The sequence below is a fragment of the Ovis aries genome, chromosome 3 (genome assembly GCF_016772045.2).
Source record: "Ovis aries strain OAR_USU_Benz2616 breed Rambouillet chromosome 3, ARS-UI_Ramb_v3.0, whole genome shotgun sequence".
NCBI classification, from domain to species: Eukaryota; Metazoa; Chordata; class Mammalia; order Artiodactyla; family Bovidae; genus Ovis; species Ovis aries.
The window spans coordinates 50,734,869-50,761,505 of record NC_056056.1 but is presented as its reverse complement, the minus strand read 5'-3'; the positions used below and the strand labels follow the sequence as shown (position 1 = coordinate 50,761,505).

The 26,637-nt window shown below is 38.9% G+C and overlaps 1 protein-coding gene and 1 pseudogene across 4 annotated transcripts in view; one reads left to right on the top strand and one right to left on the bottom strand.

Moving 5' to 3' along the window:
* CTNNA2 (catenin alpha 2) overlaps positions 1–26,637 on the bottom strand; it is a 1,404,594-nt gene that overhangs the window by 1,257,500 nt on the left and 120,457 nt on the right. The window lies entirely within an intron of this gene.
* Positions 11,474–13,516, top strand: LOC101113111 (nucleosome assembly protein 1-like 1; annotated as a pseudogene).

Below are 26,637 nucleotides of genomic sequence, written 5' to 3'. Positions count from 1 at the left end.
CAGACACCCATTCTGAGCTAACCATTATTCTCAGTTTATCTTCATCACAACTAAGGAAGCACCTGGAGGATCTGAGACTGCTGTCACCTTGGGACTGAAGGCATGGGTGTCAACGTTGCCACTATAGTTTTGCTGATGGTGCTTACTTCAGGCTCAGGACAAACATGCCCAGATCCTGATCTCCTGATGCTACCCTTGGTTCTTTCTCAGCATGTACACCATGGGAAAACTGCTCCTTCTCCATTACAATGACCTTCAGGGCTCTTTGACACCAACCCACAGTAAGAAATACATTTTATGTGTCCACTCAAGGACACACGAACATCCATGAATATACTCAGAATAAAAGCTTTAAAGTACTTACTTTTTCAGATTCTCTTTTCTATTCTATTACATTTTTAATCATTAAGTAGCCCTCACTATACTGATTCCACAGGCCACTAATATCAATGTACCCCTTCAGTTAGAAAAATACTGATATTTTTTAAAGAGGTGTAAGTATCATATTTACAACTATTGAGAGTCATAATCTTCTAGTTCTCAATTATAACAATTATCATATCACAATCTATGACTTACTCATCAAACAAATATTGTATGTATGTGTTAAGTCGCTTCACTCATGTCCAACTCTTGGCAACCCTATTAATTGAGCCTCGATTATATGATTGAAAGAGCCCTTTGTTGATCATCCTCTCTCTTTCTGGGCATTTCATTTTATTTTTTCAAGTATAAATTTATTTTCTTTGGAGGTTAATTACTTTACAATATATCACTCCATCAATGGCTCAACTCTGAAAACGCTGAATCTATCTTAAATTTCTTTTCTATCTTCTGATACTTTGTGCAAAAGAACCATGGATTGTCTCCCCAAATATGTCTATTTGCATTGCTAATCCTTCTGCACTTTGGATTCCACTCCTTTTTTGTGCTTTTCCTGATACATCCATCTAGAAGGATTTTGGCACTCCTAGTACACCCTCCATGCAGGATGCTGCCATGTGTTGCCATTAGAAAAATAATTATGCTCCATGGTAATGGCATAGCCAGCACCTGAAGCAAGAAAAAGGGCCACCTAGCTGATCCCATGCCCCATCTGAGTCAGAAATCTCTTTCCCAATCCATATGCACACACCACACAGTAACACTCCACAGTAATGCAAACTTCTCACCATAGCTAGAATACATATTCTTTGATTACAGAAACTGTTCTCACCAATGACTCTCCCAGGATCTGGTATAGAAATCAAAGCATAATAGGCTATCAATGAATATTGATTTAATTAATGCTCAACACCAAAAACATCCTGGTGACTTAGTTTCTACATACTAGTTTTAAACCAGCATCCTCTACTTGATTGAAATCCTTGCCCACAGTACCTTTGCTAAAATAACTTCTCAATTGTAGTGTGTTTCCTGAGTTGTTCTTCTTTGCACATTTTCCAATCCCTTCTCCTGGCTCCATTTCATCAAATTTCCTCACCTGGTAAACATTCTTCAATTTTAATTACATGCTTATTGTGGTGAACCACAATCGAAGTAATTTTAGAAGGTGCGATATCTGCTAACTATAAAGGAAAAAAAGACTAATGAAATTCAGATGTCTTCCCTTGCTTATTATCCAAATTTACAGCTGTTGGCATAGCTCTACTTAATGAATATAGATTTTTCATATCCAGCGGAATTCCTAATCTCTTCCTTGTTTCTGTTCAAAACTGTCTATCCTCCCCCAGAAATCAGGAAATAATCTTTCTTTTTTTAAACCTAATTTCCCTAGAGTTTTCCTCACATTTGCTGCAGAAAAATATTTAAACATATTTTGGGAATTCCCCTGAAAAGAGGCAGAAGAAAAGTAAGGAAAACAAAAAGGTGGTAGATGATGAGAGATGGGGAGAGAGAGGAAGAGATCTCTTCCACACAGCTCAAGAATTCTTTCATGACTGATGAAAGTCAAACTATGGAGATACTACTAAGAATGTGCCTAGGTGACAGACGGGTCTAGTTTCTGTCCAAGTTCCTGAAACCTTTATTATAAAACTTGAAACAAAAGTAACAATCCATTGAAATGAATCCTCTAGCTCTTTCAATCTAAACTGAATTTCCTTTCCATTTATTGTCAATCATGAAAAGTCCAATGTCTTGCATAAAAACAATGTTTGTAAAATATATACATGCATCTGATCTTTTCTGCATACTTGTCTGCAATAGTGGAAATTAGTTATCAGTTATAATATTTAATATTGAAGGTCTACATTCTATAATTTTAATAATTTCCCTAATCCCATGTTGAATCTACAAAATACATATAAAAGAACTCATTAAATCTGTAATGATTATAAAACATTTTATGTCTGGATTCATGCAAACTTCAGGTTTATGGTATTTCATCAGGATATTCTCATCAGTATTTACTTGCAATGGAAGGAATGGATAGACTGTGATAGAAGAGAGTCTCACAAGAGCCTGGAGACACAGAAGGCTGATTATTCTGTCTTACTGTTAACTTTTCTAAGTCTCTAGTTAAAATTCTTCATGGAGTACTTGCCCCTGTAGGTGTACATCCCTAAGTCTGTGTTGATAATGCTGGCCAGCCTCTCAGAAAATGCAACCATCACAAATGCACAGAAACGGATAAGCACACCTTTCTTACCATCATCAGCAAAATGTCAAGTACTCACACAAGGTTCAGAACATCCTCTCCACATACAATAGCCCACACACCATTATTAGCTTTAGGACAATCAAAGTTCTTCTCAGAACAACAAAAACCAAATACTGATGGACTATGATTCATGAGAATTTCCTTCTTAAAATCGCCCCTAAAAAAACTTATTTCAAAACAGTACAAACCTACTAAGATGGTTTTGCAACAATATTTATTGAACTCCTATGTGAGTCCTAGCTTTTAGTCCCTCATCAGTGATTTTCACAGTTAATGGGCAGACAAAAAGAGATTCCATTTTAAGAAAGGATAATGCCTCCTTAAAAATTAGTTTCCATATATTATTCAAAGAACTGTTTTTTCAGTATATATGAGTCATAGTAAGGTATCTTCTACAGATCTGGCTACCAAAAATCTCTCTCCCATTTTTCCTCCCCACAAACCCCACACACTGGGAAAAAGGACAGGCAGAGGGAAAAAAACTCCAAGGCCGCAGTAATGGTTCATCCGTAACATATGAAATGTCTAGTTCTCTGAGTCACCCTGATAAATAGTCATCTAAATATAAACGCTTGTTACTAACTCTGCCTGCACTGATACTGAAATGAGGAGCTAGGGAGCATGCATTTAGTGCCCCAAGTGTCTCAGTGGTAAAGCATCCACCTGCCAATGCGAAAGACACAGGATTGCTCCTTGGGTCAGGAAGATTCCCTGGAGAAGAAATGTCTACCCACTTCGGTATACTTGCCTGGATAATCCCATGGACAGAGCAGCCTGGCAGGCTACAGTCTATGGCGTTGCAAAAGTCAGATACCAATTAGTGGCTAAAATAACAACAAATAAACCAGTTGAAAAATAATGGTTCTTATCATTGTTATTAAGATAATTCTGTCTTTGTTTTCTTTGGTAGGAGGAATGTTAAAATTGTCACTTATCAAATATCCATCACAGTTTAAATGACCATGAAATAAATTTTTCTCCTTCTCTTAAGAGCTGTTATGTAATTTATATATGATGTTTTCAAAGTTTCAGGCATCTGGCTTCAAAAGATTGAAAGTTTCAGCAAAAAAGGGAGTAATACACAGGGGAATTCATAAACAAACAGAATATTTAAGAAAATGAAATAAATTCTTTCTACTGGATCAATAATAATTTCTTAAATACTGAGAGAGATTCCTTCTTCATATTCATATTGAACACTGGTGAAGATTAAAGAGAACTGGAAGAGACTCTCCATTTTTAAGGAGTCTTTTTTGTTTATTTAACTAAAAAACATACTTTATTCAGATTTCCTCAATTTTTACCTAAAGTCCTTTTTCAGTTCCAGAATTGCATCCAGAATAGCAAACTGCATTTAACTTGTCATATCTCCTTAGGCTTCTCTGGGTTGTAAGAGCATCTCAGATGTTCCTTGTTTGATGATTTTGACAGTTTTGAGGTGTACTGGTTGGGTATTTTGTAGAAAGACCCTCATTTAAGATTTGTCTGATATTTTCTCATAATTAGGCTAGGGTTATGGGTTTTGGAGAAGATGACCATGAATGTAAAAAGTGCCATTTTCATCACATAAGCTATTAATGTGCTTAGTTGTGTCCAGCTCTTTGTGAACCCCTGGACTGTATCCTGCCAGGCTCCTCTGTCCACAAAAATTTCCAGGCAAGAATACTGGAGTGAATTAAAAAAAAAAAAAAAAAGAATACTGGAGTGGGTTGCCATTTCTTACTCCAGAAGCTATCAGTATGACATCACTATTTACATTAAACTTGATCACCTGGGTGACAGTATTTGTTAAGTTCATCTGCTGTAAAATTACTCTCCTTCAACACTGCAGTCTATATAGAAGGAACTGATTATGTACAGCCCATGCTTAAGGAGTAGAGAGTTAAGCTACATAAATTATTAGAAATGTTTTTACATTGGATATGTCTATTCTCCATTTATTTATTCAATCATGTATTTACATCAGATGAATTTGTGAATATTTTATACTTCCTGTTGTAATACACTACTACTTTATTTTGTAGTTCCAATTGCCCCTGCATCCCTTTCATGGGGCTCCCAAAAAATGCTAGTGGAAAAGAATATGCCTGCCAATGCAAGAGATGTGGGTTCAATTCCTGGGGCCCTTTTACATGTCCCCATTTGCTGTGTTTTTGTTTGATATTTTCCTTATTTCCTAGCACTTCAAGATGCTCTAGGCTCATATTGAAGATTTCTGGCTCAAACCTACAATCAACCATTTCTCCAAGGAGTCGTGGTTCCTTTCATTGGAGAATGTATTAGAAACCAAGTTCTGAGTGCTAGGTGTGCTCACTGTTTCTAAGACCTCTCAGCTACCAGAACACAGAAAACTGCATATATATACTAACCCAGGAATATACACAAATCTATAAACATTTTTGTAGGTTACCACCGTTATCTATATTAAGTAAACATGATTTATTCCAGCTCTTGCCTACCTGTGGTCTTCCTCACCAAAACCTATAACTTCAGTCTAGTCATGAGAAAAAAAAAATTAGTGATTCAAATATTCTATACTCCTTTCATGAGATGCAATGCAACAGACTTGCAATATATTTATATTTTGGTCAGCACAGTCAACAGCACTGTTCTTCAGTGGTCTCATACCACAGCCTTCAAGGAGGGCCTGGGTCAAGTTCGAAGACACAGCCATGACCTTGGATCAACTGGGGTAAAGAATCAGAAAGTTGGAAGGTGCTGGAATGAGTGGGCTTCATAGGCGTGATCAGGAGTTTGTAAATTATCAATGGCTGTTGAAGTTTGTGAGGAATATTAAGCCACACAATGACAAAAATAGATTTGCAAGTCTTGGCTACAAACATTTAACTGCTGGTGGGTACAACAAAGCACAGATTAGAATCCATCAAGATGATTTTTTTTAACTTACTAGGAAAAAGACTCCCATAGTCTAGCATCCTACTCATGTTACTTACTGTAGATTGATACAATTTAAACGGCAAAAAATTTTTTTTTCAATCTGAAAATCAAGTGAGTCAGTAAAAAAGAGAATTTTCTTTTCTTTTCTTTAGAAGCATACCTCCTATCTGCAAGGTAGAAAATGTTTGACCCTGTGGTTAAGTACTATATTGCTGTGCAAATTTTCTGGCTCTCACATTAAGATGCACCTGCTTTTAAGTCAAGGAGATTATGAGATGCAGAATCTGTCTGAGCCATTTAATATCAGTGAAGCAGGCAACAGCAGCAGGGGTATTTTTCATGACACACCTATTGAAATGTGATGCTATATTCAAACACTTTCTTAATGACAACCATTCACCCACAATATTAAGGAGCCTCAAATAAGGTGTTTTAAAGTCTGGAGATTCAACTCCTGTGTCAAAACAACTCAAGGTGTAAAGTGAAAATGACTATTTGGAAACCAGAAAAGTAATAATATTAGAAAACTGCAATAAATAATGTCAGCAGGGCCCACTGCAGCCAAGGTTAAACAATCTGTTCTTCAGGCGTTATTAAGGTAGTGACACCTGAAGACATGCTAGCATCGCTGTTGTGGGCGTAACCTCAGACAGCTGGGACTGATACCCAATTACCACTCTCTGTATAGGATCTGGCACTGCAGTGCCTTTCTTCTTTTATAATTTTCATCACCAGGTAAGGAAAGAATATGTTCATTATCTTCAAACCTAATGGAGTACAGTGGCTGGCACTCTTCATTTAAGGCTCATATACATGTTTGTGTGCATATTCCTTCTCTCGAACTCCAAACTGAGCTTCAGGAAGATTAGCCTGTGACTCACACATTTATGAACTTTCATAGCATCTAACACAGGGATGGGCCCTTATATGTACTCTAGCTCTACTATACTACAAGACTTGATTTACTGAATGACAATTTTATATTTCAGAAATAAGAAAGGAGCATACATAAATGTTCTGAAAACTTGGAGAAGAAAAACAAGAGGGCAGATGAGGCATTTATTCAGGGAACAAATGTTACAGAACTTACATGAAAGAACATTTAAGAGCACTGCTTTTAGGGTTTAAGAGGCAAACCTCATGCATTTTTCTAAAATTCATTTTATTCAAGTATAGCTGATTTCAACATTGTGTTAATACCTGCGGTACAGCACAGTGATTCAGTTACACACACACACACACACGCATATATATATTTTTTAAATTGGAGGACAATTGCTTTACAATGTTATGTTGGTTTCTGCTGTACAAAAACATGAATCAGCTATAAGTATACATGTTTCCCCTTCTTCTTGAGCCTCCCTCGCATTGCTCCCCCATCCTACCCCTCTAGGTCATCGCAGAACACAGCTTATATATTTTACACATGATAGTGTATATGTGCCAGTGCTAATCTCTTAATTCATCCCACCCTCTCCTTCCCTCACTGTATCCAAAAATCTATTCTCTATGTCTGTGTCTCTATTTCGGCCCTGTGAAGAGGTTCATCAGTATCATTTTTCTAGAATCCATCCTTTATCATATTCTTTTCCACACCTTATTTGAGGCTCCTTAATATTGTGGGTGAATAGTTGTTAATAAATTGCCTAAATATAGCATCACATTTCAATAGGTGTGTCATGAAAAACACCCCTGCTGCTGTTGCCTGCTCTACTGATATTAAATTGGCAGATATACCAATGAGTATAGTTCCCTGTTATATACAATAGGATCTTGTCATTTATGGGGCTCTCCACATGGCTCAGATGATACAGAAGCTGCCTGCAATGCAGGAGACTCAGGTTTGAACTGTGGGTCAGGAAGATCCCCTGGAGAAGGGAATGGCTACTCACTCCAGTATTCTTGATGTTTAATCCATGATTAACTCAGAATGACAAAAAGTCTGAATTAACCATAGTGGCTCAGATGGTAAAGATCCCCTGGAGAAGGGACTGGCTACCCACTCTAGTCTGGGGAACTGCATGGACAGAGGAGGCTCAAGAGCCACAGTCCATGGGGTCACAAAGAGTTGGACAAAACTGAGCAACTAACACTTTCACTTGTTATTTATCCATTCTCCACATAATAGTTTGCATTTGCTAATTCCAAACTCAGGCGTTTTATTTTCTTTTTCTTCATCAGCAAACTAAACTTCTCACTGACACAGGAATTACATATTAATACCTCATAAGTTACCTCAAATCATCACCTCTAAGAACTGGTTCTGAACACCAAGCAGATGGAAGCAATCCTTTAACTACTGTGAAAAGAATACTTGCAGGGAAAAGAGAATGGAATATGAGAAAATCTTAAGCAAAAATTAATACACATTGGGAAAACTCACCTCTGAGGAAAGTCAAACAAAGTGGGATCTTCTGAAAAAATTTTTTAAATAAGCATGTAGCAGACATATTGGTTGTTGCTTAAGGAATACACCCCCTTGCTCCATGCCTGAGGCATTAGGTGCCCAGCCTCTGCACATTCCTCAAGGCTTAAGGCTTACCCAGCCCCTTCCTGTCTGTCAGTCATTGGGCTAAGGGTGTGTTTCTGTATGTGTCCTGTGTGTAGGCCTCACTCTGATCAAAGGGACATGAGAGGGGATTTACTGGGGTCTAACAAGGAGATCCAAGCAGTCCATTCTAAAGGAGATCAGTCCTGGGTGTTCTTTGGAAGGAATTATGCTAACGCTGAAACTCCAGTACTTTGGCCACATTATGTGGAGAGTTGACTCACTGGAAAAGATTCCGATGGTGGGGGGGGGGGGGGGGTTTGGGGGCAGGAGGAGAAGAGGACAACAGAGGATGAGATGGCTGGATGGCATCACCGACTCGATGAACGTGAGTTTGAGTGAACTCCGGGAGTTGGTGATGGACAGGGAGGCCTGGCATGTTGCAATTCATAGGGTCACAAAAAGTAGGACATGACTGAGTGACTGAACTGAACTGAACAATTTACTGGAGAGATTTTTCTCTCTGGAGAGAAAAAGAATTTTTGATACTATTTCTCTTACTTAGTGCTTTAAAACCAACTTTCATATGAGAACAGGCAATTTTTGACCCCTAAGAGGCACTAACACTCTAGAGTGATGAGATAAGAACAAGAGGCTGGGCCCCTGATGGCCTCATGGAGCCTCTAATGAACCTGGCCTGCTTTTCTCCAGATTTTTCACTCAGAAACAAGAAAGGTTCCATGACTTTATCACTATTGGTTAAGTTCATTCAAATTGACACAGTAGACTTAGAGCCTTTAGAAATATAAAAGAAGGAGTAATAAACATAAAGCAAACCATGAATTAAGTAGCAAAATGGTGAATGAGTCAGATAGAGCTATCTGATTAAATATAGCCAAACAGAAATCTGAAAATGAAAATTGTAAACATTAATGAGGTAGACTGGACAAATGCCAAACTACAGAGAAAATGAATGAAGAAAGCATAGAAAGATTAATAAATGAAAAATAAAGAAAAGTTAAATTAGAATATATTAAGTGGCTCCAATATAAGCCTAACGTGCATGCACGCTAACTGGTATCAGTTGTGTCCGATTCTGCAACCCTATGGACAGTAGCCCACCAGGCTCTTCTGTCCATGGCATTCTCCCGGCAAGAATACTGGAGTGGGTGGCCATGCCCTCCTCCAGCAAATCTTCCCAACCCAGGGTTCGAACCCACATCTCCTGCATTGCAGGTGGATTCTTTACTGGTGAGCTACCTGAGAAGCCTGTATATACACACATATAGAAGTGCATGTATGTGTATAATGTAGGAGAAAAAAAGTTTAAAATGTACATCATCACAACTTAGTCTGGGGCAATTCCTTCAAACACAAGAGGTGTAAACTTGTACACAATGGTCAGTTTCCATTTCCACCTCGGCAAAACAGTTTCTCCTGTCAGGAGAGGAATGTCAGGAATACATTCCATAACACAGCACATGTAATTTAAAATGTACTATATTTTTAGCAAGCTTTTGATCAAAGTGAAATATTTAATGAAGTCCAATTAGTCCATTGCCTTTTAAATCATGGAATATTTCAATAAATATGGGCTCAACTTTTTTATATAGAAAAGTCAGCTGTTTAAGTCATTTTTAAATGCGTTTTTTAAAAAACAGAAAGAATATTCAGGAGAAAATTTAATGGATATGGGACAAAGATGACAAACATAAACAATGAAATCAAGTCAAAAGAAATTATTCTGACATTTAAAAATAAATTATACCAAACTTTGTCAGATTATACATAAGCTAAAGTTACTAAAAGAAAAAATTTTCACAGAAAATTAATTAACAGGCATGCTGGTTATTTGAGAATCCAATTAAAAAGAGGATTGATTTATGCACATGCTAGAAAAAATATTAAATTTCTTGATAATTTTACACAAAACATTGATGTCAACAAATATTACAGAATACACTAAATATACTTTCTCTTCAGCCACCAGCTGACTAACAAGTGTCATAAAATCACTCTAGTACTCTTGCCTGGAAAATCCCATGGATGGAGGAGCCTGGTAGGTTGCAGTCCATGGGGTCACTAAGAGTTGGATATGACTGAGCGACTTCACTTTCACTTTTCAGTTTCATGCATTGGAGAAGGAAATGGCAACCCACTCCAGTATTCTTGCCTGGAAAATCCCACGGATGGAGCCTGGTAGGCTACAGTCCATGAGGTCGCAAAGAGTCAGACATGACTGAGCGACTTCACTTCACTTCGGTTACTATACAACATCCAGCTGAAGACTAGCAGGGGGCACTCTTTCTGCCCCCTTCTGATGCCTATGTCAGAAGCTTTCTCTATCTCCTTTATACTTTAATAAAACTTTGTCACACACACACACACACACACACACACACACACACACAAAATTATAAACTTTTGCATATGAAAAGGTGATCAAAAGGTATGCAGCCAAAAAGAAAAGTATAACATTGATGTTAGGTAGTTAATAAGAATATTATTAAATTTTTTGAATTTTATTATATTTGTGATATTTATCAGTCTTCTAAAATTCATATTTTATTGTGACTTCTCATTCTAAATAAACATCCACATTTCTACCTATTTTCATATTCCTAATTCTTATTCATTTTCTTGAGTAATAAGGGCTTCAAATTGAGTATTTTCTAGGGTCCATAAAATGTGGATCTCTCCCAGAGACAGAATTGGTTATAACCAATCAATTCTTAGGAAAATGTTTGTAAAGTATTAAAATGGAAATTTTAATATCTTTAGATTAACTGCATTTGACATTTCAGAATAAGGAATACATATATAATCCAAAGTGCTTTCTATCAAGTTAGTTAATAAACATGCAAAAATATCTCTGAGCCCAGAAATGAACCCACACATATAAGGGGAATTAATCTATGACAAAGGAGGCAAGAATATACAATGAAGAAATGACAGACTCTTTAATAAATGGTGTTGGGAAAATTGGACAACCATATGCAAAAGAATCAAACTGGACTACTTTCTCACAACATGAACAAAAATAAATTCAAAATAGATTGAAATCATAAAACTTCTAGAAGAAAAATAGGCAGGAAACTCTTTGGCATCAGTCTTAGTAATTTCTTCTGGGGAGGGGATACATTTCCTTAGACAAAAAAAGCAAAAGCAAAAATAAACAAGTGTGACAAAGTCAAACTAAAGTGCTTTTGCACAGGGAAGGAAACTATAAACAAAATGGAAAGGCAAACTACTTAATGGGAGGTGTTTGCAGATGATATATCCAATAAGGAATCACTATCCAAATATGAAAAGAATTCATATAACTCAATATGAAGAAAAAAGCAATTAAAAAATGGACAGAGGATCTGACTATACATTCTTTCAAAGACATACAGACGACCAACAGTCACATGAAAAAGATGATAGCTTTTTTAGCGCCATCTGCTCGCGGCGCCGCCTCCTGCTCCTCCCGCCGCCGCCCTGAGTCACTGCCGATACTTGGCATTTGTACAACATGGCAGACATCGACAACAAAGAACAGTCTGAACTTGATCAAGATTTGGATGATGTTGAAGAAGTAGAAGAAGAAACTGGTGAAGAAACAAAAATCAAAGCGCGTCAGCTGACTGTTCAGATGATGCAAAATCCTCAGATTCTGCAGCCCTTCAAGAAAGACGATGGTCTGGTAGAAACACCAACAGGATACATTGAAAGCTTGCCTAGGGTAGTTAAAAGACGAGTGAATGCTCAAAACCTTCAAGTTAAATGTACAGATAGAAGCCAAATTCTATGAGGAAGTTCATGATCTTGAAGTATGCTGTTCTTTATCAGCCTCTGTTTGATAAGCGATTTGAGATCATTAATGCCATTTATGAACCTACAGAAGAATGAATGGAAACCAGATGAGGACGATGAAATTTCGGGCTAAAAAGGCCAAGATTGAAGATGAAAAGGATGAAGAAAAGAAGATCCCAAGGAATTCTGAGTTTTGGCTGACCCTTTTTAAGAATGTCGACTTGCTCAGTGATATGGTTCAGAACATGATGAGCCTATTCTGAAGCACTTGAAAGATATTACAGTGGAGTTCTCAGATGCTGGTCAACCCATGAGTTTTGTCTTAGAATTTCACTTTGAACCCAATGAATATTTCACCAATGAAGTGTTGACAAAGACATATAGGATGAGATCAAAACCAGATGATTCTGATCCCTTTTGATGGACCAGAAATTATGGGTTGTACAGGGTGCCAGATAGATTGGAAAAGGAAGAATGTCACTTTGAAAACGATTAAGAAGCAAAAACACAAGGGACGTGGGACAGTTCGTACTGTGACCAAAACAGTTTCTAATAACTCTTTCTTTAATTTTGCCTCCTGAAGTTCCTGAGTGGAGATCTGGATGATGATTCTGAAGCTATCCTCGCTGCAGACTTTTGAAATTGGACACTTTACGTGAGCGTATAATCCCAAGATCAGTGTTATACTTTACTGGAGAAGCTACTGAAGATGATGATGATTATGATGAAGAAGGTGAAGAAGCGGATGAGGAAGGGGAAGAAGGAGATGAGGAAAATGATCCAGACTATGACCCAAGAAGGATCAGAACCCAGCAGAGTGCAAGCAGCAGTGAAGCAGGATGTATGAGGCCCTGAGGATAACCTGCACTGTAATAGCCTAAACACAGCTATTATTTACTTACAGCCTTATGTTTCGTATTTTCTTGGTAGACTCAGAAGTTTTTTAAAGGAAAGGAACTGATATTTTAAAGACCAGATTTGTTCTACTTAGCATTTTAACTAGTTTTCTGCCAGCTGCATCGAGTGCGCAGAATCTCTCACGCATGTTCGTCCGTTGCTATAGTTTGGTTCTTCTTGGAATATTTTTATCATGTAACTGTTAGATTAAAGCTATGAAAGTGAACAGAACTGTGAAATGAACCCGATTTTTGTCTTGCTAAGTTTTTCCTGAAGAACCAAAGTATTTTTCAGCTGGTTGAATGGGTTTCAGTTTGCTTGCAAGAGCTGTGCCTTTCATTACTTTGTTACAGTAATACAATGACTTGCATTAAGACAATTCATCGTTCGAAAGCAAAACTTGTCAAGACAAGTATATGGTTAAGAATTTCAGTAAGACTACATCTGATAATTTAGATTAACAGGTTTTTGTATGTCAGGTGACATTATTTACTATAAGAGAAGCCGATTAACTAATAGTACGGTTATTGATTATCTTAGGGAGGTGAATAAAACCTAGTATTTTCAGAAGTTATGCCTCATTATTTTTATTTCAATTGTACTTTTAAAATTTGACCTCCATTAATTAAGCATCTTCTCTTTGTGGTAGGATCTGCCTTCTGCTTCCATGGAAAGGATGAATTTACACCATTTGACAAGCCTATTTCAAGTTTTTTGTTTGTTTGTTTGCTCATTTTTGTTTTCGCATCCTAAAATAAAAATGTCATATAATTTTAGTTCTCAAAAAAAAAAAAGAAAAAGATGATAAATGTGACTAACCATCAGGGAAATGCAAATCAAAACCACAGTGAGCTATCACCTCATATCTGTCAGAATGGCAAAAAGACAAGAAATAACAGTGTTGGAGACAACAGAGGAAAAAGAGAACCCTCACACTGTTGGTGGGAATGTAAACAGGTGCAGCCACTATGGAAAATAGTATGGAGATTCCTCAAAACATTAAAAATAGAACCATTATATGATCTAGCAATTCCACTCCTGGGTATTTATCTGAAGAAAACAGAAATACTAATTTGAAAAGACATATGCCTGTATTTACCACAGCATTATTTACAATAGTTAAGATATGGAAGCAATCTAAAGTGAAAGTGAAAGTCACTCAGTTGTGTTCAACTCTTTGTGACTTCATGGACTCTACAGTCCATGGAATTCTCCAGGCCAGAATACTGGAGTGGGGAGCTGTTCCCTTCTCCAGGGGATCTTCCCAAACTGGATCGAACCCAGGTCTCCCACATTGCAGGCCGATTCTTTACCAGCTGAGCCACCAGGGTACCAACTGAGCTACTAGGGAAGCCCCATCTATCAATAAAAGAATGGATAAAGAATTTATATATAAATACATAACTTCTTTATATATATAGATACAGGTATTTAGATATATATATATAAAAATCAGCCATAAAAATAAAAGAATGAAATTAGTGCCACTTTCTACAACATGGATAGACTAAAGGGTATGATGCTAAGTGAAATAAGCCAGAAAAAGACAAATACTATATCATTTCACTTATATGGGGAACCTACAAAAAACCAAGTGAATAAACATAATATAAACAGATATATTAGTATATAAGAGAACAAACTGGAGGTTGCCAGAGAGGAAGGTGGTGAGCGGAAGAAAGAAACAAGTGAAGGAGATTCAGTTCAGTTCAGTTCAGTTCAGTCACTCAGTCGTATCCGACTCTTTGTGACCCCATGAACCGCAGCACGCCAGGCCTCCTTGTCCATCATCAACTGCCAGAGTCCACCCAAACCCATGTCCATTGAGTCGGTGATGCCATCCAACCAACTCATCCTCTATCGTCCCCTTCTCCTCATGCCCTCAATCCCTCCCAGCATCAGGGTCTTTTCAAATGAGTCAGCTCTTCAACTTCAACATCAGTCCTTCCAATGAACACCCAGGACTGATCTCCTTCAGGATGGACTGGCTCAATCTCCTTGCAGTCCAAGGGACTCTCAAGAGTCTTCTCTGACACCACAGTTCAAAAGCATCAATTCTTTGGTACTCAGCTTTCTTTATAGTCCAACTCTCACAACCATACATGACTGCTGGAAAAACCATAGCCTTGAATAGATGGACCTTTGTTGACAAAGTAATGTCTCTTTTTATTAACATGCTGTCTAGTTTGGTCATAACTTTCCTTCCAAGGAGTATGCATCCTTTAATTTCATGGCTGCAATCACCATCTGCAGTGATTTTGGAGCCCCGAAAAATAAAGTCAGCCACTATTTCCACTGTTTTGCCATCTATTTGCCATGAAGTGATAGGACCAGATGCCATGATCTTTGTTTTCTGAATGTTGAGCTTTAAGCCAACTTTTTCACTCTCCTCTTTCACTTTCATCAAGAGGCGTTTGAGTTCCTCTTCACTTTCTGCCATTAGGGTGGTGTCATCTGCATATCTGAAGTTATTGATATTTCTCCCAGCAATCTTGATTCCAGCTTGTGGTTCCTCCAGCCCAGCGTTTCTCATGATGTACTCTGCATAGAAGTTAAATAAGCAGGGTGACAATATAGAGCCTTGACATACTCCTTTTCCTATTTGGAACCAGTCTGCTGTTCCATGTCCAGTTCTAACTGTTGCTTTCTGACCTGCATACAGGTTTCTCAAGAGGCAGGTCAGGTGGTCTGGTATTGAGAGGTGCAAAATAAATGAGTCATGGGTATGAAGTGTGCAAAATAAATGAATCAAGGGTATGAAGTGTGTAATGTGGGGAATAAAGTCAACAGCTATGTGATACCTTCGTATGGTAACATATTATAACTAGACTTATCTTTACACTTAAAAATGTATAGAAGCATCGTGTAACAGGAATTAATATAGTTTTACAGGTCAATTATATTTCAAACACAAACTCAGAAAAAGGGGTCAGATTTGTGGTTATCACAGTCAGAGGTTGGGGGAGGGAGAATCAGATGAAGGAATTCAGAAAGCACAAACTTGCAATTATAAGATAAATAATAGGGACAGAATGTACAAGACAGTAAATATAACTAACGATGCTGTATGTTATACATGAAAGTTGTTATAAGGGTAAATTCTAGGAGTTGTCATCACAAGGAAAATATTCTTTTTCTTTCTTTAATCTTGTATCTGTATGAGATAATGGATGTTCACTAAACGTACTGTGATAATCATTTGATGATATACGTAAGTCAAATCATTACGCTGTATACCTTAAAATTATAGTAGTGTATGTCAATTACATCTCAAACTGAAAGAAAAAATATCACTGAAACGTACTATGATTTTTTTGTGTTTCAACAACGTGGAATTCTTATACCATGACTTAGCAGAAATAAATAACACAACGAATAAAACAGATAAGACAAATAAAATAACACAACAAATAAAGACATTTCTGTTAACATCTGGCTTACTTTTCAATGCTATACATCCACCATCAGTCTCCCATTTAAACAATTATATGTTTCATTTTTAATCTCTGTGTATTATTTCTTTGGTCACATCTTCCAGAAGTATTCCTAGGTTTCCCAAAACAACAATTTCAAGAGCAGACTGCTTGCTGAATTGAATTTAGTACCTCTCTATTTTGTTCACTCTCTTCTCATAAGGTTTAGAGAAAATGGGATTCTCTGTCCTATATTTCCCATGAAAAATGCAAAAATATGAATAGGCAAAAAGTGATATTTGGCCTACATTAAGCTACAAAGTCATCCCATTTACAATAATGTATATTCAATGAACTTTAGTACATTTACTCAGGGCTTCCCTGTGGCTCAGCTGGTAAAGAATCTGCCTGTAATTCGGGAGACCTGGGTTCGATCCCTGGGTTGGGAAGATCCCCTGGAGAAGGGAAAGGCTACCCACTCTAGTATTCTGGCCTGGAGAATTCCATGGACTATATAATCCATGCGGTTGCAAAGAGTCAGACACAACTGAGTGACTTTCACTTTCACTTTCAGAGCTTCAAAAGGGCTTCCCAGGTGGTACGACTGGTAAAGAACATGTCTGTTAATGCAGGAGATGTAAGAGAGATATGGGTTCTATCCCTGGGATGGGAAGATCCCCTGGAGGAGGGCATGGCAACCCATTCCAGTATTCTTGCCTGGAGAATCTCAGTGTCAAAGGAACCTGGCAGGCTACCAGTCAATAGGGTCACAAAGAGTCAGACACAACTGAAGCAACTTAGGACACCCGCATGCAGAGTTTCACAAATCCAAGGTGTTGATCAGCAGCAGTACAGCCTCGTGCGAAGAGGCCAGGCTATACAGTCAGATAGCTTGCTCTTGTTTGAATTCAGACCTTGTGTGTGATCGCTCACTGACCTTAAGCAAGTTTTCTGACTATATTTCACTTCCCAACAATAAAATGCGGCTGGCAATAATAGTGCCAATATAATGAGACTAGTGGAGATCAAAAGGATAATCCAAGTATATTGCTTAAAAAAGAATATGGCACATAGTGGACTCCTAATAAATGTCATCTTTTATTATTATTAATCACAATCCCCTCTATCCACTGGTCTCCAATTCTTACCTAGAGTGTTTAAAGTAAAAAGCCAACCACATGCTTTCCTGGTGGCTCAGCTGGTAAAGAATATGCCTGCAATGTGGGACCTGGATTCGACCCCTGGGTTGGGAATATTCCCTGGAGAAGGCAACAGATACCCATCCCAGTATTCTGGCCTAGAGAATTCCATGGACTACAGTCCATGGGGTCACAAAGAGTCGGTCACAACTGAGTGACCTTCACTCATGATACAGTACCTGAAATACAGAGGAGCAAGCACAGGAAGTTTGTTTCCTCTTGAAAACAGTAGATCTAGTTCGATTATTGTTATATTATCTGTATTTTTAAAAAACCAAGAATTACAGGCCACTGAGTAAAGGTATTTAGAACAACCTCTAAAACTTGTAGTTATCTCTTCCTACTATAAAAGGACTGTGACACCCCACAGACCATGTTATGTACACATTCTGAAAGTTTGGAAACAGTTTTACTGAAAACTGCAGGGTGATAAATAAGCCCAGAAAAGATTTGTAAGTCAGACATAACTTTCTCAGGTTGAAGCTTAATCACACATTCTCATTCTAAAAAGGAGATAGGACTCAGCACTCATGTAAACAAGCATTTTTTGACCTAAACATCAAACAGTTTCATCAAAATGGTGGATGTTTTCATCTTAGCAAAATTGGGTGGCCAACTGGAGCACTACAAAATTGTTTTCAGTATTTGTGAAGAAATCAATTGAAGTCAATGCCCAAGGAAAAAGAGTAGTATATCAAGACGGTTTAGATACAAAATCATGTAAAATTAACTTGAATCACTAACAAATTCCATTGTACTTCAATGAAATTTATTAATATTCACATAAGAATGTTTCTTAAAGGTTGGTATTTTACATTCTTTTGCCATGCCTATAAATTTAGGAAACAATACTACATTATCTTATAAAAATAAACCTACCATTCTCACAAACATTTATTAACAAGAATATGAACATTAATTTCTCTGATTCAAGGATTTAAGTTTTCATCTTTATAAATCCTAGATCCATGACTTCTTCAATTTGAATGATTCACAGCAAATGTAACAAAAGAGAACATAAATCACAATTTCCTACGCTGACAGTTAAAATGGGGAATCCATCAGATTTTCTTAACATTTTCTAAATTTGATTCATTCTTTGAGTTGCTAGGTTATTTTTCTATTAATATTAGGCCTAAATCATTTTTAAAAATCAAATAATGCTTTACTTGTTTCATGCTCTCATTCCTAGTGACTGAAGTCAAGCAACAGAACTTAAGAGTAATCTGAATAATATTTTTAACCTTAAAAAAAGTATAAATTAACATTCGATGTGCAACCCTCACTTATCTTTTTAAAGAAACATCTTTTTAAATAGTGTACTGTAGGGAGAGTGGATACATGTATATGTATGGCTGAATCCCTTTGCTGTCCACCTGAAACTACCACAACATTTTTAATTGGCTATAAGTTTAAAAGAAAATTAAAAATAAAATAGCTAGAAATAAAATAAACAGTGTACTATATTATATCTTGGTCTTCCCAGGTGGCACTAGTGGTAAGAACCCACCTGCTAATGCAGGAGACATAAGAGAGGCAACTTCGATCCCTGGGTTGGGAAGATCCCCTGGAGGACAACATGGCAAACCCACTCCAGTGTTCTTGTTCCATGAACAGAGGAGCCTGGTAAGCTACAATCCATAGGGTTGCAAAGAGTCAGATATGAGTGAAGTGACTTAACAAAGCAGAGCACATTGTATCCTAAGAGTGAATCTTTAGTACTACAAACTGTGGGTTGCCTCTACACTAACGAGGCAAGATTTATAAAGCAGGTGCTCATACACTTGTTTGTGATGAAAACGGTCTACCTAACAATAAAAACAACCAAAAACAAGCTGAGGATTCTAATTTAGCATCTGCTGTTCAAAAGTATTTGAGGACAGCATTTATTAAAATCCAAGCAGCTTCCTCTTCAGTTCAGTTCAGTCCAGTCGCTCAGTGTCCGACTCTTTGTGACCCCATGAATCGCAGCACACCAGGCCTCCCTGTCCATCACCAACTCCTGGAGTTCACTCAGACTCACGTAAATTGAATCGGTGATGCCATCCAGCTGTCTCATCCTCTGTTGTCCCCTTCTCCTCCTGCCCCCAATCCCTCCCAGCATCGTCTTTTCCAATGAGTCAACTCTTCTTAGTTATCAGTAAAACAAATATAAAATGTGTCCTACAATATATATCTTGGTCTGATTTGGATTAGTCAAAGATATTCAGGGAAAAATGACCATTTGGGCCAGTCTCTGACATATGGAATATTGTACTCAGGATACATTTATTCTACCAGTATTGTCTACTCGACCATAAACATGCTTTTGAAATAATCAAACAGTTGCTAAGATCACTTTCCATCAGCACTGTGGAAAATGTGCTGACTGTAAAGCATTCTGGAATAACATTTTCTGCACCACAGGTGAAAACTTGGCTGGTTCTACAGGGTTCAAGCAGTTAAACTTTGGCATCTAGGACAAGTCTACCACAGGCAAGAGAGGTAACCAACAGACTTCACATGTCAATATACTGATTTTGAATGCATGATTAACTCGGAATGACAAAAATCGGGATTAACCATGGTGGCTCAGACAGTAAAGAATCTGCCTGCAATGTGGGAGACCCAGGTTCAAACCCTGGGTCGGGAAGATCCCCTGAAGAAAGGATGGTTACCCACTCCAGTATTCTTGCCTTGAGAATTCCACAGGCAAAGGAGCCTCGGGTTGGCAGGAGTTAGCAGCCCATGGGAACACAAACAGTTGGAGACAACTGAGCAACTAATCACTTTTTTTCAAAAGTGTGAATGGTTATTTATATCACTGACTTGTATAAGTCAACTGAAAAAGATGAAAAACACATTCTTAATAACATCAAGATTTATGCCTCTCCTACTATAAGGAATTAAATGCTCCCTGCAAAAATGACTAACTGTGGAAATGGTTAGGTAAATGAACCCAGCTGTGATTACCTCTTCAAATTCACTCTTCAGAATTTCCACCTGCGCATTTTACTAGCCCCACTACTTAAGATTTTTCCGCATTATCTGACTATAAACATCTAGCCCATTCACAGAAGCTTTTCCTGACCTCTGGTTATTCAGTTCAGTTCAGTCGCTCAGTCGTGTCTGACTCTTTGCCACCCCATGAATCGCAGCACACCAGGCCTCCCTATCCATCAGCAACTCCCGGAGTTCACTCAGACTCACGTCCATCGAGTCAGTGATGCCATCCAGCCATCTCATCCTCAGTCGTCCCCTTCTCCTCCTGCCCCCAATTCCTCCCAGCATCAAAGTATTTTCCAATGAGTCAACTCTTCGCATGAGGTAGCCAAAGTACTGGAGTTTCAGCTTGAGCATCATTCCTTCCAAAGAAATCCCAGGGCTGATCTCCTTTAGAATGGACTGGTTGGATCTCCTTGTAGTCCAAGGGACTCTCAAGAGTCTTCTCCAACACCACAGTTCAAAAGCATCAATTCTTCGGTGCTCAGCCTTCTTCACAGTCCAACTCTCACATCCATATATGACTACTGGAAAAACCATAGCCTTGACTAGACGGACCTTACAAAGCAAAGTAATGTCTCTGCTTTTGAATATACTATCTAGGTTGGTCATAACTTTTCTTCCAAGGTGTAAGCATCTTTTAATTTTGTGGCTGCAATCACTATCTGCAGTGATTTTGGAGCCCAGAAAAATAAAGTTTGATACTGTTTCCACTGTTTCCCCATCTATTTCCCTTGAAGTGATGGGACCAGATGCCATGATCTTTGTTTTCTGAATGTTGAGCTTTAAAACAACTATTTCACTCTCCTCTTTTACTTTCATCAAGAGGCTTTTTAGATCCTCTTCACTTTCTGCCATAAGGGTGGTGTCATCTGCATATCTGAGGTGATTGATATTTCTCCCGGCAATCTTGATTCCAGCTTGTGTTTCTTCCAGTCCAGCATTTCTCATGATGTACTCTGCATAGAAGTTAAATAAGCAGGGTGACAATATACAGCCTTGACGTTCTCCTTTTCCTATTTGGAACCAGTCTGTTGTTCCATGTCCAGTTCTAACTGTTGCTTCCTGGCCTGCATACAGATTTCTCAAGAGGCAGGTTAGGTGGTCTGGTATTCCCATCTCTCTCAGAATTTTCCAGTTTCTTGTGATCCACATAGTCAAAGGCTTTGGCATAGTCAATAAAGCAGAAATGGATGTTTTTCTGGAACTCTCTTGCTTTTTCCATGATCCAGCACATGTTGGCAATTTGATCTCTGGTTCCTCTGCCTTTTCTAAAACCAGCTTGAACATCAGGAAGTTCACGGTTCACGTATTGCTGAAGCCTGGCTTGGAGAATTTTGAGCATTACTTTACTAGCGTGTGAGATGAGTACAATTGTGCGGTAGTTTGAGCATTCTTTGGCATTGCCTTTCTTTGGGATTGGAATGAAAACTGACCTTTTCCAGTCCTGTGGCCACTGCTGAGTTTTCCAAATTTGCTGTCATATTGAGTACAGCACTTTCACAGCATCATCTTTCAGGATTTGGAATAACTCTACTGGAATTCCATCACCTCCACTAGCTTTGTTTGTAGTGATGCTTTCTAAGGCCCACTTGACTTCACATTCCAGGATGTCTGGCTCTAGATGAGTGATCACACCATTGTGATTATCCGGGTCGTGAAGATCTTTTTTGTACAGTTCTTTTGTGTATTCTTGCCATCTCTTCTTATTAGGTACCCCCAAGATATGATCTCACACTTTTATAGTGCTGTTCACAAATGAAACTGGATAACTGTCTGCTTAATTCTGTACTTAATGTCTCCCTCCTCCCTAGATGAGCAGCTATATAAAGGCAGTGGCAGCCCCTCCCTTCTTCCCTGAGTACCAAATGCTGCTGGCCAGAGCCCACCAGACACAAATCCTCACACAGGTTGTTGATGACTGTTAACTGTGAACACAGCCAGCCTACAAAAAGTATGAGCATGAATAGAATGGCAGCGTATCTATGTTCCTATCCTCAAAACAACTGTCAACTATGTGCCAATTTCTAAAAGATTTTTTTTTAAAGAATTATTTTGAAACACCTAAAGTTTCATCCTATCTTATCTCACTCTTTCCAAAAGTGATTTCTTGCTTCAGCTGATATGTATCAGTTATCAAAACACAAGTCCATGTGCCTGATGCACACTGAGGTCAAACAATACCAAAATGTCAGTTTGAAACAGAGAAAGGTTTATTGCAAGACCCTGAAAGCAGGTGGGTGGCTTATGCTGTAAAACCCTCAAATTAACAGAAAACTCTAGCAAAGCCTTTTTCTAGGAAAGGTGAAGGAGGGGTATGTTTAGTTGTTGGAAACTTCTTGGTATAAGATCCTTTGTTCTTGACGTCAGGTCAGTTCAGTTTAGCTGCTTAGTCGTGTCCAACTCTTTGCGACCCCGTGGACTGAAGCATACTAGGCTTCCCTGTCCATCGCCAACTCCTGGAGCTTACTCAAACTCATGTCCATCAAGTCAGTAATGTCATCAAACCATCTCATCCCCTGCCATTCCCTTATCCTCCTGCCTTCAACCTTTCCCAGCATCAGGATCTTTTCCAATCAGTCAGTTCTTCGCATCAGGTGGCCAAAGTACTGGAGTTTCAGCTTCAGCATCAGTCCTAGCAATGAATATTCAGGACTGATTTCCTTTAGGATGGACTGGTGGATCTCCTTGCAGTCCAGGAGACTCTCAAGAGTCTTCTCCAATACCACAGTTCAAAAGCATCAATTCTGTGGTGCTCAGCTTTCTTTATAGTCCAACTTTCACATCCATACATGACTACTGGAAAAACCATAGCCTTGACTAGACAAACCTTTGTTGGCAAAGTAATGTCTCAGCTTTTTAATATGCTGTATAGGTTGGTCATAACGTTTCTTCCAAGGAGCAAGTGTCTTTTAATTTCATGCCTGCAATCACCATCGGTAGTGATTTTGAAGCCCCCCCAAAAAAGTCTCTCACTGTTTCCACTGTTTCCCCATCTATTTGCCGTGAAGGGATGGGACCAGATGTCATGATCTTAGTTTTCTGAATGTTGAGCTTTAAGCCAACTTTTTCACTCTCCTCTTTCACTTTCATCAAGAGGCTCTTTAGTTCTTCTTCACTTTCTCCCATAAAGGTAGTGTCATTTGCGTATCTGAGGTTATTAATATTTCTCCCAGCAATCTTGATTTCAGCTTGTGCTTCATGCAGCCTGGCAGTTTGCATGATGTACTCTCCATATAAGTTAAATAAGTAGGGTGACAATATACAATTTTGATGTACTCCTTTCCCAATTTGGAACAAGTCTGTTGTTCCATGTCCAGTTCTAACTGTTGCTTCCTGAGTTGCATACAGATTTCTCAAGAGGCAGGTCAGGTGGTCTGGTATTCCCACCTCTTTTAGAATTTTCCAGTTTCTTGTGATTCACACAGTCAAAGGCTTTGGTGTAGTCAATAAAGCAGAAATATGTCTTTTTCTTGAAGTCTCTTGCTTTTACAATGATCCAATGGATGTTGGTTCCTCTGCCTTTTCTAAATCCAGCTTGAACATCTGGAAATTTTTGGTGAAGCCTCGCTTGGAGAATTTTGAGCATTACTTTACTAACAGTGAGATGAGTGCTACTGTATGGTAGTTTGAACATTCTTTGGCATTGCCTTTATTTGGGGTTGGAATGAAAACTGACCTTTTCCAGTCCTGTGGCCACTGCTGAGTTTTCCAAATTTGCTAGCATATTGAGTGCAGCACTCTCACAGCATCAGCTTTTAGGATTTGAAATAGCTCAGCTGGAATTCCATCACCTCCCCTAGCTTTGTACACAGTGATGCTTCCTAAGGAATGATCAGGTAATTGTGCTGTGCTGTGCTTAGTTGCTCAGTCATGTCTGACTCTTCGCAATCCCATGGACTGTAGCCCACCAGGCTCCTCTGTCCTTGGGGATTCTCCAGGCTAGAATACTGGAGTGGGTTGCAATGCCCTCCTCCAGGGATCTTCCAAACCCTAGGATCAAACCCAGGCCTCCCACATTCGAGGCAGGTTCTTCACCATCTGAGCCACCAAGGAACCCCATGAAAACTGCAGTGAGTAGCCTTTCCCTTCTCCAGGAGATCTTCCCAACTCAGGAATTGAACTAGGGTCTCCAGCAGGCGGATTCCTTACCAGCTGAGCTACCAGGGAAGCCCTGGTCAGGTAACTACGGTAACTAAATTCCTGTAAATCTCCACCAAAGGAATATTATTCTCTGTTCTGACCAGAAAGGGCAGAATCTCCAGGCACAATTTTCAGCCTCTGAGGTCCAGGTCCTGTCGAAGTGAAAGCAGATCTCAGCTGACCACTCCCTCAGGGCCTCCCCAGATGCTGTCCACTTGTCATGGCTGAGAGAGCCAGGTGCCAGGACCCAAGGAGCCCTCAAACCCCTCAAGCCGCCCAAACAACAGGGGCAGGTCCCACAGACTATGACCAGGGTGATTGCCACTGCCATTAGGTTGATTGGGGGGGATGGGGGAGAGGGTCACTGCAGCCTCAAAGCCTGGGCCCAGCCAGTGGGCAGCCTTGTCAAGAGCTCTGGAGCCCTGACGTCACAGCCCCCAGCCTGTTCCCTGGCAGCCCCAGCTCACCCCATGGCTGAGGCCAGGGATAACAGCATGTAGCAATGTCCACATGCGAAGCGCTGAGTGAGGTCATGCTCCATTACACAGAGACCCCATGTTTTACCGCAAATGATTTCTAGAACTCAACAGACACCTATGTATTTATTAGGAATGCAGACCACGGTTCAGGTAAATTGAAACTTACATAAATGGTGTACTCTATGTATTCATTTGCAGTTAGTATATTTTAAAGATTTATCTATGTTTTGCTCAGATGCTAAGTACAGTCCATCCTTTTGCAACCCCATGGACTGTAGCCCACCAGGCTCCTCTGACCATGGGATTCTCCCGACAAGAATACTGGAGTGGGTTGTAATTTCCTCTCTCAGTGAATCTTCCCAATTCAGGAATTTAACCGGGATCTCCTGCACTGGCAGGCAGATTCTTTACCACAAGCACCAACTGGGAAGCCCTTTATCTGTGTTGGATTCATAAATATTAGATAATTGCTTTATGTACAGGTGCTATTAGTTCTACATAATTATACTGTATCCATTATTTTTCATGTTATTTTATTTTTAACACCTTTATTTAGGTATAAATGCACATATTCAAAGTGTACAATTTGTTGAATTGTGGCATATGTGAAACCATAACCACAAGCAACAGAATAAACGTAGGCTTGACCTCCAAAACTTTTCTGCTTCTTTACAATTTCCTTCCTCTCTCCCACAGCTCAGCTGGTAAAGAATCTGCCTGGAATGCAGGAGACCCCAGTTCAATTCCTGGATCAGGAAGATACCCTGGAAAAGGGATAGGCTACCCACTCCAGTATTCTTGGGCTTCTCGGGTGGCTCAGCTGGTAAAGAATCCGCCTGCAATCCAGGAGACCTGTGTTCAATCCCTGGATTGGGAAGATACCCTGGAGAAGGGAACAGCGACCCACTCCAGTATTCTGGCCTGGAGAATCCCATGGACTGTATAGTGCACAGGATCGCAAAAAGTCAAACATGACTGAGTGACTTTCACTCACTCACTCCCACTTACATCCTCGTCCCTTCTACCTAGATAATGATTGATACATTTTTCTGTCAGAAGCTACTTTACAATGTCTAGAATTTTATATTAATGGAAGCATATACTGTGTGCTCTTTTTTTCTGTTTTCTTTCATTCCACATAATTGAGATCTATACATGCTGTTTGTATCTGAGTTCATACATTTTAAATGCTGAGTAGGAATTTCATTACAGGCATGTACCACAATTTGTTTATCCATTCCCCTGTTGATACACATTAGACTGACTTTCAGTTTTGGCTATTATAGAAAAGCAGTCATAAATATGCACTTGTAAGTCTTTCCGTAGACATATGATAAGTATATCTTTAAATTCTGAATAAACTGACAGACTGCTTTCTAAATGTTTTTATCATTTTACCTTCCCAGCAGCAGTGTTTAAGAGTTCCAGTTGTTGCACTGGAACTCCTCACAGAAACACAGCATGATTACTTTTTAATTTTAGCTATTTGAATAGTATATAACACATTGTGATTCTGATTGGCATGTCCATAATGACAAAAATGTTGAACTTATTTTCATGTGCTTATTTGCCATTCTTATACCTTTCTCAGTTCAGTTCAGTCTCTCAGTTGTATCTCAGTTATTGTGACCCCATGGACTGCAGTATGCCAGGCTTCCCTGTCCATCACCAACTCCCAGAT